The following is a 17,610-nucleotide window of genomic DNA, read 5'->3' on the forward strand; positions in this document are numbered from 1 at the left end:
ACTTGCCTTATACGCAAGATGGCATCTTTGAATTCCTTAGGCCCTCTCCCTCCCTTCTCATTCTGTTGCTTTTGGATCTTTTGTGCTGGGAAGGTCTCCACATTCCACCTTCCTTTACTTCTCTGATTCCCCTTCAAGGCTGCTCATCAGAGACATGCCTAGATGCATAGCACAGGAGGCTGAGAAGATCAGCAGCTGCCATTTGTGTAAAGTTTACTGCCTGTAAATGCCTTTTGGGATTCTTAGAGCTACTCTGTTTGGCAGACATCTTCTCACTGTTTTGACTGTATAAGCAGCTGAGGTTCAGAAAAACTGTCATAACTGACAGGGGTTACACAGCAGATCAGGGACAGATAGGACAGTGTTTCAAACCTAGATCCTCAGGTTCCGGGTTCAAAATTTAGTATACTACATCATGTTGAACTACAAATGGACTTCCTTGAACTTGTAATATTTAACCATTAAATAAAAAATCCGTCCCTCCCAAATTGTAGGCTATCAGAATAATTTATATGCTTTACATGTTCTGTCATTGCTCCAAAGATGTATTAATGCCACGAATTACTCTTACTAATAAGCAATAATATCATGGTAACAGAAGTATGTATGCTACTGACCTTTGCAATCAAAGCACAGTCCCATCGAGTTAGAGCTCAGATTTTAACACACTTCTTTATATTTTAGTATCTTTTTAATTGGAATGCACATACTGATAAAGGCATGTGTGACAGTCTTTTTTTTTTTTTAAGCAATATGAAATAAAAGAGCATCTTACAATGGATGGAATCTTAGAATTCAATTAAATACAGTAATATTTGCTTGTGTTTAAAATCTTAACTGAGTAAAAAATCCAGTAAAACATCTTAGTGAGACAAATGACCAAAATAAAGATCATGGATCACAGGATTCATTACAACCATTTCTGGACAATCTCTAACAAGTGGCCAATCTAGCAATTTTCTGAAAAGGCCAACTGCCTTGTGTAATAAACGCATTTGACAAATAAGGGGAGGTCAGCAGCATGGTACGGAAAGTACTGTTCGTGAAGTAGACCTTAAATACCTAAGAAGATAAACATAGTGAGTTTTTTCTTTCAAGTATCTTCCCTGTTATCAGCACATCAAGAGCTACTGTTTGTTCATATTACTCAGATTTGTCATCTATGCCTCATTTTTCAACTCAAAACATTAATATTAGCTTGGTTTTATTTAAAAAACCAAAATATCCAAGCACTGGACATAAGAATCCAGAAAAGCATTATATCTCCAGGCATAATTAATGCCAGGAATCATTTGCTAATGATTTCTGTAGTGGAAGAAAGGCAACGGGTGAGGCTGCTCTTAGCCCAGGGATTCCATTTATTTATTTGTTTTCATCTCTGTGTAGTTCTGATTTCTTCTCTTTCTCTTTATAGCTCTCACAATTAATATTTTCTATCTCTAGAGTCCTTTAAACTCTCAATTTACTCCCCTCTACCCTTTCCAATATAACCTCAAAACCAACTTCTCCACTGTCTACCACCCTTCCTTAGCACAAATTTTGCACAATCCAATATACCTATCTGCTAACCAAAATCTTGCCCGGAGAAAAATTGACTTTTCCAAAATTAGAATGTGTGACAGCATTAAGTAAATGCTGGCAAACTTCAAGGGGCACCTGGGTGGCTCACATGGTTAAGGTCTGCCTTCAGCTCAGGTCATGATCCCGGAGTCCTGGGATAGAGCCCCATGTTGTGTCATGTTGTATAGGGCCCCTTGCTCAGCAGGGAGTCTGCTTCTCCCTCTCCCTCTGCCTCTCCCCCACGGTTCATGCTCTCTCTTGCCCTTAAATGAATAAATAAAATCTTTTTTTTAAGTCAAACTTCAAAGTAGTTAATTCCTTTGAAAAAAGATATTTATATGAGACACTTGAAAAAAGCTGCTGACTTTATTCTAATAACTACTAATAATATAAGGCAGAGAACAGGTTAATCTCACAAGCAATTCTCACCTTACAAAGTTTCATTTGTAAATCATTTCCTGGGAAACTCAGAATGTATTCAATGTGACCAGTGGCTCTTAACTTTCTAGGGAGATCACAAACCTCTCCCCACACTGTCCTGGGAGAAATACACCAACAGGTTTGCATACACCTTCAGGGAGATCAGACCCCAGTTTAGGAAGCACATGTGCAGGCCTGTGCAGAGCCTAGATACAATTTATCTAGTCATCTTCAAAGAAGAAGAACCTGGTGGTTTGGAAGGGAAGCTTGGTCTGCCACATTCAAGCCTGGCTCCTTAGAAATCAAGGCATACTTGTGTTTTCAGGTAGTACCAATCAAATGGAGTTTATGAGAATTTTAAAATGATTCTTCTTTGGTTTGGGTAGAGATATTTAAACAGGCATTTTGTTCCCCTACAGTTAAGATGGCACTTTGGGGTGGGGAAAAATGCCATGAGACAACAGGAAACAGATACTGGTTTTTAAAACAATGAACCAGGCTAAAAGAAAGCTTAGAACCATGAAATTAGCATACAGATTACAGGTTCTGTTGGAAAACTTCCCAAAGGGAAGTAAAAGATATATCTAACTCAGGTATACAAGATGAATGCTCTTTTCTAAAATTAACTTGGTAAGCTGAAAAGTTGGTTGACAGACAAGATATGTTACAGGGGCAGCTAATTCAGTCACCAAGATATATCATGTTCTTCCAAGGACTCTGAAAAAGTTCAGCCTGACATTGATCCAGAAGCAAGGAAGCAAGCTCTGGGTGATTTAAGGGATGAATGGATTTGAAAGGCATGCCTAATGGTTTCAAACCAAGGAAAGCACCAGATGAAAAGCTGCCTTTTTCTAAACAGCAGACTGTGTTTGAATTAGTGACTGCTTTTGCACAATGTTATTTATGATGAGGCAGGTGCACCAGGATAAGGTGGTTTCAGGTGACAATTCAAATTGGAAAAGAGGTTGAGGAAAAGATGGGTATGGGAACGAAATCAAAAGCTATCCTTCAACATCTGCTGCAGGTGCTTTGTAATTCTCTACCAGAATGTCAAGTCAGCATTTCCTTTACACTTAAGAGAATAAGCTAGAAAAGGTAGGACTCAAAACAACAACAAAAAAGGTCTGGAGGGCTTTCGCTCCATATTTCATCAGAGTACTCTGGTGAAATACTTAACAAACCCAATACCTTTATATTGATCACTATCTTTTTGTTTCCCTTCAAATGCTGGGCATGTGCCCCAATTTAAAAAAAAACCCACTGAAGTAGAGGAAGGCCTCCCTATCACAGCTGAACTTTGAAAGTATATTTGTTTAGTGAGGAGAGGCTTAATTTAATATCCTGGAATTACAGGTTTCCCAATTCCCATCTAGATTCCAAAGGAACTTTGCACTTTGGTGAGAGGCACCTTCTTCCTTTTCTCATTTGAGGTTCCTGAAAGCTGAATGAGAAAGAGTTCACGTATTTCAGCTTTACTCTAGCTGATTTTCTCAAGCATAGCTAGCCTCCTTTTGGCACCACTGGATCCTAGAATACAAGGATGGACTGCATGTTCCTAGAGTGTAGCTAACTATGGATTTGGTTCAGGGTGAAAGGAAAAGTCATGTTCCTGACACTATCTAAATAAAACATGGCTTCTTCTGAGCTTGAAAATGCCTAGAAGATTATCTTCTCACATCTTTCCTGAGCCAGGGGAAATCCTAAAGGCAGAGATTTCTAGCAACAGCTCTGGAAACTGTAGAAATGCTACACTTCTGCTGACCTCCTTGAGAAAAGAGGTACAGTTTCTGTGAGCACAAACAATGCAGAGCAGACAATTCAGAATCAACTTACTTCTTTGGCACTGAACAAAAAATCACTCAGACAGGTGTATTCTTTGAAACTGAGCCCCCAAGTGCTTAGTAAATTTCATAATCGGGGGAAGGGGGGAGTAAGTATTTTTTTAATTAAAGAAGGTCTTATTTCTCCCCATAATGATGAAATCGGTGGTATTATTTACTGATGTTATAGGCTTTCATACAAAAAAAAAAAAAAAAAGAATTTGCATGTTGCTTGATTTATCCTGGATGCTACTTAAGAAATCTTTACTAATTCCTAATTGATGGAGGAAGAGGATTGACTCAAATAATTACTATCTTTGGTTTCCTTGGAAGAAAATCAAAGCTAAAAAATTTATCATCTTTTGTCTTGGGGATATCTTGTCAGGAGCTTATTTATTAAAACACAAAACGACATTTCACTACATGACAACTCTAAAACTTTTCTGCAAGACAGATCTTTACTGTGTGGGAACAGATCGCAGAACACGTTGATACTCTTTAAGGCATTGTTTTGAATCTACAACTTCCATGTACTTCTCGATCTTAACAGTAGATGGCTCCACGTTCCTTGTCTGTGAAAAGATGGGTGCTTTTCAGCTGTTAACAGTGGGTGCTGGTTTAGAAAAGTAAAAGGACAACTGCAGTTCCGGATTAAAAAAAAAAAAAACAAACTAAGAAATTGGTGTTTGTGATCTTGGCATATTATTGAGCTTAGGAAAGTGGCACTGTTCATGCTGTACAGTTGAAAATAAATGCTGGCTGAAAAAGTCAGCCTTTTATAGGTCTTAGGGGGCCCAAATATGATGAGAATTAATTATTTCATTTTCCCAGAGGGATAAAAGTGATCTTCTGGATAATCAAAATCATCCTGATCTAATTACGTGCTGTCGAAAAGAACTTTCTGGGATATTAGAAATGTTCATCTTCTATACTGTCCACTACAGTAGCCATTAGCCCCAAGTAGCTATTAAGCACTTAAAATGTGGCTAGTACAACTAAGAAACTAAATTTTTAATCCTGTTTAATTATATTAAATACCCCCATGTGGCTAGTGGCTACCATACTGGATGGCACAGATATAAGTTGTTGAATCATCTATATGATAGCTCTCAAGCCAAATTATAGACTATCATATGGGGAGCATCCTTTACTAAAAGGGTTTATTTTTCTAGACCAAATTTATTTCAGCAGGAAAATAACCTGATACTTAGTAAGGACATTTAGTAAACAAGCAGAATTTTCTATTTACATTTTACTATGTAACATAGTTCCCGGGATAATTTTATTTTTTGGCTGCAAGTTCTTGGAAAACAATGTTTATCCCTCCCCGTCCATTCTTCTCTTTTTGATAAATAGAAAGATCCTGTCCCTCTGTAAAGTGTTTTCCTTCCTTACAGGCTAATTTTTACTTTCCCTTTGTGAAACTGATTTTCATACCAGGGCTTCCTAAAAAAATTTGCATCAAATGAATGACTTCTAGATATAGACATACCTTGAAATGGGATAGTAAATATATAAGCCTAAGAAAAAATGATAGGTCAAAGACTGGTTAAAAATTTCATAAATGGTGGGATGCCTGGGTGGCTCAGTTAAGTGTCAGACTCTTGGTTTCGGTTCAGGTCATGATCTTGGGATCATGAGATGGAGCCCTGCATCAGACTCCGTGCTCAGTGGGGAGTCTGCTTGAGATTCTCTCCCTCTTCATCTGTCCCTCACAATCGTTCTCTCAAGTAAGTAAGTAAGTAAGTAAATAAATAAATAAATAAATAAAGTCTTTTAAAAAATTTCATAAATAGTAACACTGACTTAAGTAAAAAAAATTCTCACTCAACTTTCTTGATCATTAGTATTTTTAATACACTTAGAGGAGAAAAACAAAAGCAAAAGAGAGGTCAAGAAAATATTAAATTTCTGCATAGTTGTTATCAACGCAAAGAAATTTCACTCTCTTCATTTCCCTACATTCAGAAAGTAGCTGAACATCTAACTGTAGACACTTCATCCTTCATTTTCCACCCCATTTAAGGTACAAATGCACGAAGTGATAGTATAGCAAAATAAATCAGTTGTCACAGAACTAAAAGTGACTCATAAATCATCTAGTTCAACACCTCATCCACTTTATAAATATTGTGGGTAAAGGGTGAGAACAAATGACTTGCTAAGTCTCCAGAACCCATCTCCCTACTCCCAGGGCAGAAATCTGTCCACAGCACGAGGCTATAATATCTGTCATTTTAAGATAATCAGGGGTTGTATAGATCTATTTTTTAAATAGGTTTAATTGGAGAACCAAGAAAGGACAGGATAGTTCTTCTAGAAAAGTGAAATAGGTAATGAGGCAACACCTAAATTCAACCACTAACAACAAAAATGCCATAAATCTTAAGCAGTATTTTCAACAGTACGATTTGTCTCTTTAAGACTTCACAATACATAATGATGTCTTTTTCATTTGTTTTTTGTGGTATCAGAATAAAAATTCTCAACCCCTGCTTTGGGGATTCCAAATTCTTTAAGTAAGGAAGAATATCCTCTTTTCCCCATCTCCTGTCTCAGGGAAAACCTACTGGAGCCACACAAATTCCTTCTCCAAAGTCCCACTTCTTACAGGTAGCCTTGGAGATTGAGAATGTTGATTCCATCATTTCCTGTGCCATTATCAGGTACCTTACCTCGTATAGACACTCACCCAGCTTGTCCCCTTTATCTCTTTTTCCTAGATGGGAGTTATTCAACTGTTAGTTTTTGTTTTTTTTTTTTGAAAGGGTCTATTGTACTTTGATGGTTAATTTTAGATTGACAGAACATAATGCTACTAATAATATAAGAAATGTGTATTATGATAAACAATACATATTCAGAAACATCAAGTAATACATACCTAAGAGTACATTAGATTGGATGCTAAGCTGGGATAAAAAGAGACAAAAACTGTAAATGCTTTTTGGTGATTTTCTATTCCAAAAGACGTGTTATCTCAGGTATCAGGTGTTAGTAGTATCAGAGAAAATGTCTTGTGGAGCACATAAAATGGAGTGAGACTGAAAATGAACCATGGGAGAAATAAATTCTAAGAATTGAACACGCCATTAGACAACTGGAAAGTACAAGGCCAGTATGCTTAGTAGTCAGAAATGTTGCCACCTCTAGGAAAACAAAGCACTGACCCACATGTGGCGGAATAATGCCAACCAGAAACTTGCTCATCAGTAGCTCCTCTTCTCATCTTTGCCAGAAAATCTGCTTGAAAGGAATGATATAGCAATGCTTGGGAACCCTGATTTCTGTCAAAAGTGCCCCAGGGTCCTCACGTGCCCAACAACTGTTCCCCCTACCCCACCCCACCCCCCACATGAAATAACTGCTAATGATAAGATCTAACAAGCTGCCATTCTTTTATTTTGTTATGAGAATCTCAACAGCCAAAAATTTTTATTTTTTTGGAAAATCAATTCTATATTTGCCCTAAACCTCATCTAACCAGTTATATTCCTCCCAAATCTCCAATCAGGCATAGATTCTGGTTAATTGCAACCTCCTTGTTTCTTCGCATAGGTTTTATTAACAGAGGTCCAACCATGTTTTAAATTGAGACATAGCTATCACATGCCAAGCTCTGGCTGCTGTTTTCAGGAGGGAAGAATAAATTATTCACCCCATCTGAGTCTGACTGTACCAAGACATTATTCAAGAGTGCAACACCCTGATCCCTAGGCTCTTCCTCTTTATGCACCCAGTTCAGAGACCCTCCCTCCCCCTTTGGAGATCATCCAGGGCTAAATATAGATCTACGCACACCAGCAGTTCCTGACCGCTGTCACATGGTGCTGCTGACGAAGGACTCCTTGGAGACGTGTTCGCCCAAACACACATACACAAATTTGTGTGCATATTCATCTATACACACTGTATCCACCGAATCAATCAGCGAAGATGGGCACATCGACATTCGGAGAGAAAGTCGCTCCCTAGAGACCTCCTCCTGCTATTTACATCACTTGGACCACCCTCTGCACTGTCAGGGGACTTAGCTACCTTGCGTTAGCCTGAACTGCGTCAATTGGGTTGGGGTTAAGGTGCGAAACAATGCTCAAGCAATGCTCCAGTGGTGTGTGGATGCGGGGACACACACACGGGTGTGTAGACACCAGCCCCCAGGTCCCCCCTCCTTTTCTTGTTCAGCACTGAAGTTGTTCCCGGGGTTCCCCCTAGGAAGTGGAGCCTCTCTTATACCAACCAGGTGCCGCAGGCTCCCAGGTACTTGGGCTCATGCTATTAAATCCGAGCCAGGCGTCTCGAGGCGACTCACCTGAGCTCCGGCCAAAGCCAGGAGCCTCGGTGCGTCCCAAATCCGCCAAGTGGACGGAGGGATGAACAAACCTCACCTCGTCAGTCAACGGCAAGCACATGACATCTGTTTCCTGTCCTTTCCTAAGAATCAGATCTTGGATTACAGGACACTCACCTCAACAACACACAATCCCCTCCCCACCCCCAACACCCGCGAAAACGAGCCAAGTTGTAGAAGGAAACAACCTAACAGCGCACAGAAAAGGGGATGGAGGAAGGAAGGATGCGGTTAGAACTCAGGCAGATCCTCAAACACTACCAAGATTTCAACCCGAAGGCCTGGCTGCGGGACCGGGGCGAGAGATGCAAAGCACGACCCAAGCCGGTCCCCGCCCGGGCCGCGGCGGCTCGGCCCCGCACCTGTTGGCCCCCGCGCGGCTCCCGGGGCAGCCCCAGGTGTCCTCGGCCGCCAGGCTGGGGGCTCCCTCGCTCCCCCGCTCTTGCCGGAGAGCATCTGGTCGCCCCGATTCTCCCGCCTCTTGGAGGCGCAGCCTGCAGCCGGGGCGCCGGAGAGCGGCGCGCGCTCGGGGCGCAGCTCCGGCACCGTCCGCGAAGGCGCACAGGGCAGCCCGGCCGCCCGCTCCCGCGCCCCGCTCCCGCCCCTCCGGGAGGCGCCGGCCCAGGAGCAACCCACCTGCAGAGGGGCCCCGGCTCCTCGGCTCCCCGGCGGCTTGCCGCGCGCCCACCAGCGCGACCGGAGCACCGGGAGCTACAGCGCGCGCTCGGAAGAGAAGAAGAAGAAGGAAAAAAAAAAAAATCCTCCCGGCCAGTCGGGCGCCTTGTTTATGCTGGAACTACGGCCTCCGCCGCGCCGCACCGCCTCCGCCCCGAGTGCCCGCCTCCCGCCGCCGGCCCCGCCCCTGCCGGCAGGCGCGGGCCAATCGGGGCGCAGCTCGCGCCCGGGCCCCGCCCCCGCCCCGCCCCCGCCCCGCCCCCGCCCCCGCGCCGCAGGACTCCGGGCTCTGGGCGCAGCGGGAGCCCGGGTGCGCTCCCCGCTGGGTGGGTGGGTGCGTGGGTGGGCTCGGCCCGCTCCGAGGGCGTGCGCTTCGTTTCTTTCTGAGTCCGCCTGCCCGAGGCTGTTTGTGCAGTCGCGTGTGTGTGTGTGTGTGTGTGTGTGTTCATTTCCCTGTGTACTACCTGTAAATACCGGCCCGACTCGTTACACAGTATCTATTAACGTAATTATGCGCTAAAGGTTACCGTCCGTGCACTTTGAGGAGCTTGCTGAAACCACAAGAACATTTGCTTAGCAGGTATTTATGCCGAGCTCGAATGCTAGGGCGCTGTGCAAAACGCTGGGGGCACGCTCCAGGCGAAAGTAGGCAGGTCCCTGCTCTTTTTTTTTTTTTTTTTTTCTTTTTTTAATTTTTACTTATTTATGATAGTCACACAGGCAGAGGGAGAAGCAGGCTCCATGCACCGGGAGCCCGACGTGGGATTCGATCCCGGGTCTCCAGGATCGCGCGCCCTGGGCCAAAGGCAGGCGCCAAACCGCTGCACCACCCCGGGGATCCCGGGTCCCTGCTCTTCTGAAGCTTGCAGCCAGTCTAGGGGAGGACAAACGTTAAGCAAAGGGTCACCCAGACAAAATACAAAATTGCGGCTGTTACAAGTTCCACAAAGGACGCTGAAATAGGATTCTGGAGGCAAGGCCGGGAGGCCAGTCCTCAGTAAAGGCCGTGTTGTCATGGTAACCGCATAGCCTGTCATTGGATACTCGATAACTATTTTAGAAAAAGGGTAAAAACCTCAATGCTTCACCTTGTACAAATAAAGGAGACTGAAGGGACGAAACGATGGAAACAAGGGAAGAAAGAGACCCATGGAAAGAAACAAAACAAAACAAAACAAAACTGAAGCATTGGGAGACTCTCTTGCTAGCTAGCTACATGACCTTGAGTAAGTGAAGTATCTTTCCTGAGCTTCAGTTTTCCCATATATAAAAAACAACACTATTCATACCTGCCTTCTAGGACTATCATTAGGATTACTGGGCTAGAGGAACTTTTCCGTGTGTGTGACCCTGCTCCATCCTCCTTCTCCCCCTCTTCCTTCCTAGTCTGCACGTGGTCATCTTGAAGTTCACCTTGCCAATTCTTACCTAATTCCTCCCCTCATTTTCTTCATCTGGACCTCCTTTCACTGCTCTCCCTTTAATTTTACTCTCTCCTTTCCTTCTGCAAATGGGTCTCCTCAAATCAGTAATTCACTCTGAGCCTCTCTGCAGTTTAAAAAAGAAGCCATGCAGCCCAAAAGGCTTGGTGGGAGTTGCCCATGCGGAGAGGCACAGAGGCTTTGGCTGCCCAGCCTGGCTATTGCACTTGTGCTGGGTGTTTCCTCCATCCCGATTCTGTAACAAACAAGCCATTTGAGGTTGTGTGAACCAGGCACAAGATTGAGGTTCCTGGGTCTGTAGCAATTAATTAAAGGGGTTGATGTAAAGCAGGTGGAAATATTTGATATATCCTTTATAACCTCTGGATACACCCACCACCCCAGGAGATTTTGCCCTGTTTTAAGTTTTTTTCTCACCAAAAACAAAAGATGTTTATTTTAGATTCTCAAGATATAAAATGGACACTATGATAGTATTGATTTAATGTTTTACCAAACCACATTCCTGGTCCCACTTTGGTGGATTCCCCACAGCTCCTCCCAGCTCCCTGTATGAGAGGTGATACATACAGGGTCAGCTCCAGAGCTAGGTGGCCCAAACTCTAATCCTATCCTATCCCTTGGCCAGTTATCAGACTTTACAGGAAATACCCAAGGACCCTAAGCCCAGGTTTGCTCAGGTGAAAATAGCAATCATAGTTTATAAACGTAACTTCTTCGCAGCAGGTTGGGAAGAATCATTAAAGGAGATACTACATGAAGTAGGTTTGGAGCAATGTCTCTCAGGGAAGCTTTCCCTGACCCCCACTGCACAGCATCCTTCCCTCCTTACATTGTTTCTTCTATAGAATTTACCACCATAACATATTGTATATTTTAGTTATTATTGCCTCTCTCCCCTGGCTGGAATGTAAGCTCCATAACAGCATGGTTTGTTGTTGTCGCTGCAGTGGTTGATTTCCTGCTGTATTTCCCATGTCTAGGACAGTGTCTAACACAATAAGCACTCAATAAATATCAATAAATATGAATTGGTTGACTTAATTAATGCCCGGTTAATGGTAAGCACTCCATAAATAAAAGCTCTTATGACTTAAAAAAAGCTTTTTTTCCATTTTCTACTTCCCATAATTTCTTTCTGGTCTTTTGACTCCATTGACTCAGTCTTATCCCTATAAACATTGGTGAGCTCAATAATACCAGTCACACTGATGCAAATAAAGCCCTGCTAAGTAGGATACTCAAACAATAAAAATGGCCTCTTGCATGATGCTTCAACTATATGGGAGGCCCTGTGCTAAACATTATTTTTATCTTCCTTTCCTCTTGGATCTCAAGTGCACAAAACTGTGCATTCATGTCCAACACCCTTTTAAAAATGTTTATTATTTTAATATATTTGTTTTTTTATCATTGGTCTCTTTCATTTCCCCTCTAAAATCCTAGTTTTCACCATTCCAAAGCCATTTACTCTTTCACAATGTATGTAATGTGTGTTTTGCAATCTGCCTTTCATGAGCAATGATGGTATTGTTTTATGTGAGTACCACATGAGTACATTGACCTAAATGTTGTTGTACCATCCATCTTATTCTGTTTCTCAGTGTGTTCCCTCCAACGGTTGACTTTGCTCATCTATCCAGCTTGATATATGTTGATGTTATTCGCTCCTTTTACCTTCTGTTGAGTATTCCACCCTATTTGTGTTACTATTTTACTTATATTATCTTTGATCCTTGCCAAAACTCTGATAGGTAGGTATTCTTTTCTTCACTTCTGAGATGAAGGAATGATGCATAGGAAGGTAAGTTAACTTGCCATGACCACACAGCTGAAGAAGCCATAAATTAAACCTATACCTCTCTGATTCCAGTGCTCCAGTCTTTCTACTCTATAAAATGGATTTTAATTACTAGCTGTAAGATTTATGAAATAATGTCTGAAAAAATATACCATTAATTTGACTCATTTTACATGTATAAGACATTGCTATTAAAACTAGTAGATATATGTATTTAAGCTAGAGTTGTTTTCATTGGAAAGCAATATGTATTATTTGTCTAAGACACAAGTTCATTATTATTCATGGTTTATTATTTTCTTTTTTAAAAAAGATATATTTATTTGAGAGAGAGAGAGCACGTGCGCGCAAGAGATAGAGCAGGAGGAGCCAAGGGAGAGAAACTCAAGCAGACTCTGGACTGAGCATGGAGCCCAGCTCCTGAGAAGATGACCTGAGCTAAAATTAAGAGTCAGACTCTTCACTCACTGAGCAACTCAGGAGCCCTGGTTTATGGTTTTCTTAAAACACTTGAACTTTAAATGAAAATCTCACAAAGCATAACTGCCTTCAAATATGTAAAAACTAAAAAACAAAAAACAAAACAAAAAACAAATATGTAAAAAAAAAAAATGTCCTGTAAAAGAGGAATAAGTCTCCAGAGCACAAAATAGGACTAAAGAGTGGAAAAAATGAGGGAACAGATCACAGCTTTGGTGTAAGAAAAACATTAAAGATATCCAAGGTGGAATAGCAGCCTTTTCCAGCATTGAATTCCCTCTCTCTGGATCCTAAAAGGTCATGTGAAATGGCCAAATAACTCTCCAAAACATTTTGGACATTTGACTTTGACATTTTCTCTTTCATTTGTTTTCTCAGTGTCACTCTGCAACATGGAGATGAACAGTTTAAGAATAAGGCATTTTAATCTGAGCTTATCCAGGTAAGAAAACAAGGTGGCTGATGACACTACTTATCAACAGTCAATCTAGACCATGACTGTGGCCTTTTCACTTTCAAGGCCAAGGAAGACAAACCCACTATGTATGATGTATCTTGCCTGTCTTGTATTTTACCAAAAGATACATGAGAGTTTTATAAAGCAAAAACCTGAAAAATCATCAAATGCAATTTTGAGAAAATTACTTAACAGTTCCTAAGCAAGGTCTGTTACTATGAAATATAGCTATTCCATCCCCATTACCACCCGTTTCACACAGAATGAGGAAATATTATAGTGGCATGGCTAAGTCAAGACAAGTATTTTGGAACCACAGGACTCATTTTTGGGGATCCCCTCTCTTTGGACTCTCTCACAGGGCTGCAAACGGTTAAGATGAGTTACTGTGCAAGATGTGAAAGGCTAGAGTGAAAGGCTGAAGGAGGCTGCTTGGCATGCATTGGTACCATGCCCTCTTCCTACTTCTACCTTGAGTGAAAGGAATTCTATGGGCTAACCTAGCTCACTAGGGAACCACGTTGGAATTTCATAGTATGAAAAGTGTGTATGTTTGGCATTGACCTGTGTGCATTTTTCTGGAACCTGAAAGAAGGATGATGAAGGCAGGACGTGAAGATTTAGATATTGAAGACCACATGTCCCTGCCCAGTTGCATGAACACCTTTATAGTCCTGCCATTTAGAAGGAATTTTTGTGATGAAACACATGATTGAGTCAGTCTTGGAATGGTCATCTCAATAATAATTCCAAACATTTATTATAGTTTACATTTTTTTTTACACCCGCTATCTCATTTAGGGAGATCATTGGGTCTGTGAAGGTCATTTAATTCTGACAGTTGTCATTACAGAGGCATTTATTTTCCCTTCCTGGGATCTCTGAGAAATATTACAGATAGTGTTTCATTTAAACTTATTAAGAAGATACTGTAAGGACAAAGGAACTGACTCAAAAAGATAACTCTGGGGAAGTCTCTTCCATAGACCCATGTGATCTTTGATCACCATCACTTTTTATCTCTCAGACCTTAAGTTGTACAAAAGAATGTAATGACCCCTTAGGAAATTCCACAACAGATATAGTAGGTTTTCAAAATCCCCTAGGGAGATGTAAAAAAAAAAAAAAAAAAAAAAAAAAGGATCTTCATTTATCCTAGATAAGAACTGTTGAAAGGCAAAGTTATTATTTTTCCTTTATCAGCCTTACTGTTTCACTCATTTGCCACTTCTTATTTACTCATACAAAGTAATTATTTGTAATATCCCCAGGAGGGAAATTGATATTGAGAAACAATATAACTTGGCCTGATCATAAGGCTATCATCTTCATTGTTTGTATAATGCACAGTGACTTATTTTTTTCTACACAAAGAAATATTTCATAACCTTAAACATGCATCATTTTGACAAGATGTAATGTTGTTTTGAATGTAAATTCAACTTTGTTTAACATGCATTTGTTCAGATGTATTCATCCTATAAAATCTTTATTACAAATAGTAATATAAATGTATAAATATAAATATAAATAAATGTATTTCTCTATTTCCATTTTCTCTTTCTAGTAGTTTTTGTCTGCTTTCTTGTGAACAAGTTGATCTTATAATGAATTAAGGAAAGTTTTTGTTTCAAATTCTCATAGCCTTTAATGTTAAGTCTGATTACTTTGCTAGAAGATCCCACAATTTTGACTAATTACCAATCTATGTCCTAGAACATTAAGTGGGAAGGGGGAAGGGAGAAAATGAATAATAGAATAATAAAATTTTAGAACTAGTAGAAATATTAATAACATCTCTTTTAGGGGCAGCCCTGGCGCAGCGGTTTAGTGATGCCTGTAGCCGGGGTGTGATCCTGGAGACCGGGAATCAAGTCCCACATCGGGCTCCTTGCATGGAGCCTGCTTCTCCCTCTGCCTGTGTCTCTGCCATTCTCTGTGTTTGTGTGTGTGTGTGTGTGTGTGTGTGTGTGTGTGTGTCTCCCATGAATAAATAAATAAAATCTTAAAAAAATATATCTTTTAATCTCTCCCCACCCCCATGTCACCAACCAAGGCATTTTTGAAAGGAGATTGAATTCTAGAGAGATTAAATGATCTTTCCAAGGCCATCCAACAAGATAAATAGTAAAGTTATGCAAGTCAAAGAGCCTGAATGATAAGCCTAAAACTTTAAAAACTACATGATTTTATTTCCTAATTACTTTTGCAGAGGTGACATCTACGGAGCTACTTTGACATTGTAGAAGGTACAATTTGTTTTCAAATACTGATGACAAATATTCTCAAGATATTAAATATTTCTCTTTTTTTATTTTATTTTATTTTTATCTTTTTAAAGATTTTATTAATTTATTCATAGAAACACAGAGAGAGAATGAGAGGCAGAGACACAGGCAGAGGGAGAAGCAGGCTCCATGCAGGGAGCCTGACGTGGGACTTGATCCAGGGTCTCCAGGATCACGCACTGGGCTGCAGGCGGCTCTAAACCGCTGCGCCACCGGGCCTGCCCAAGATAGTAAATATTTCTTAATGAAATGATAAAGGAGAATTCTCTAGATGTTGCTAATACCATTTATCTTATTTAATATTCAAGGCAGTAAAATAGTAAATCCTTAGTTGCTTTATCATTAAAATAACCATGGTGTATTCATCAGACATCACAAAGTATATTCAAGAAATTATGCTGATCAAAGAGCGTCTCTAATAAGCATTTACTGTTATCATCATGAAAACATATACCTAATATACCTAATGTATTTTCTCTTTCATCTACTAAAACAATTGATTTTCACAAGACTATATCATTTTTTAAAAATATTACAGCATTGTTGTGATTTCTAGATAATCCTGTGAAATTTAATTTTGTAAAATATCCAAATATTTATTTTGACACTCCAATAATATTATTTCAATAGGAAAACCAGCTTTTTTTTTTTTTTAAGATTTTATTTTGAGAGAGAGAGAATGAACCCAAGAGAGAGCACAAGTAGGGGGTGGGGGAGTGGGAGGGGCAGAGCCAGAGGGAGAAGCAGGCTCTCCCACTAATCAGGGAGCTGATGCAGGGCTCCAGGACCCTGGGATCATGACCTGAGCCAAAGGCAGATGCTTAACTGACTGAGCCACACAGGTGCTGAGAAAACCACCATTTCTGTATATACGTTTAGATATTGCTATAGAAAACATAATACTAAATATATATTTACTACACAAAAACAAATGGAGTAGATCATATAGTTTAACTGTATTTTACTAGTCAATTAGAAAGAACAGGGGTGAAGGCAAAAGGGCCTTCAATTTTTTGTATAGTGTTTGATTTCTTTCGTAGAAAAGACATAAAGCAGATATGACAAAATATTCATGATTATCATTTGTGGGTGCTGGGCACACAAGTTTTTATACTTTTTTATTTTGAAAATTTCTCAAAAAAAACATTTTTATAACTATAGCTGGAATTTTCATATAGCTATACCATATAACCTTAAACTTCAATATTAGAGCTTATATTCTAAGGCAGTCTATACTGGTGAAGTTATTGTTTTACCTTGTTCTGCTCTCTGATTAATCACATTCATAAAGTATGACTGTCAATCAGAAGTGCAGAGAGTTTTATTTGGTCTCACCATAGAAAAATATAATATGTGAAAAGTTCATAAAAGAATGTTATACATCTCACATAGTTTATCAAAATTAACTTCCTCTTGCTTTTTGATGTGATCTCATGTATCCCCTCTCAGAGTGATGCATATGGTGAATATACACACAAAAGAGATTTGATTCTTGACTGAGACTGTCTTTAAAGTCAAATCTAAGAACAGACTAACACTACTAGCATGTGATTAACATTTCCAGGGCCTGGAATTATCTAGGGATAATTTTAGAATCTACAATTATTCACCTAATTGTCTCCAATTAGCTGTCTCTGAAGAGTGGTCAAGAACCAAAGGAAAATGGAGGCTGAATATATGGACATGTCTCCTTTTTCATGGAATGGCCCATTTACGTCAGGTCTATTGAGTAAGCCAAAGTATATGTTTGGAATGTGTTCGGATGAGTCAATGGGGTGGAAGCAACATGACTGTTGCTTGTAGAAGTGGAGTTTGGGGAGATTGGAGGAAGAGTGGAATTCTCTAGTCCAGACTATTGGTCAATGATTTAAAAGAGATTATCTCCTAAGAGAAAGCTTGTAAGGAAATAAGCCTGAGAAAGAACAAGGCCTTCTTTATGAAGGTATGAACTTCATACCTCTCACAGCATGACATTTATTTATTTATTTATTTATTTATTTATTTATTTATTTATTTATTTTTACAGCATGACATTTATAACAGAGGGTCAAATAAAATGTCTCAGTCTGAATACAGTTTCCCCAGATAAATAAAACATTAGTCTTAAGTTGTTTTTTTGTGTTTCTTAAGAACTCATAAACTCATCTTGAAATGCACTTCTTTCCTAAGTTAAAAGTTAAACACCAGGTATTACAAAAGGCAGTTGTGAATCCAAACTTTCTAACTTCCAAAATACTAACAACAATTTGTATTTTTTTTCCCAAAATAGTTGAACTAGGACATACCGTTTTGAAAATATCTCTAAATAGATGCGAT

At 40.1% G+C, this 17,610-nt stretch overlaps 1 protein-coding gene across 9 annotated transcripts in view; it reads right to left on the reverse strand.

Annotated features, from left to right (window-relative positions):
* RASGEF1B (RasGEF domain family member 1B) overlaps window positions 1-17,610 on the reverse strand; it is a 550,562-nt gene that overhangs the window by 34,553 nt on the left and 498,399 nt on the right. Inside the window, exon 1 of one of the 9 annotated variants that reach the window (XM_077882680.1) lies at window positions 8,788-8,980. The exons of 7 other annotated variants lie outside the window; for them this stretch is intronic. The gene's annotated coding sequence lies outside the window, so the exon portion shown is untranslated. Of the gene's footprint in view, window positions 1-8,513; window positions 8,664-8,787; window positions 8,981-17,610 lie in introns of those variants that run through there. One more of the 9 variants, XM_077882681.1, reaches the window with a different exon arrangement.

Source organism: Canis aureus, chromosome 33 (genome assembly GCF_053574225.1).
Source record: "Canis aureus isolate CA01 chromosome 33, VMU_Caureus_v.1.0, whole genome shotgun sequence".
In the NCBI taxonomy this organism is placed as follows: domain Eukaryota; kingdom Metazoa; phylum Chordata; class Mammalia; order Carnivora; family Canidae; genus Canis; species Canis aureus.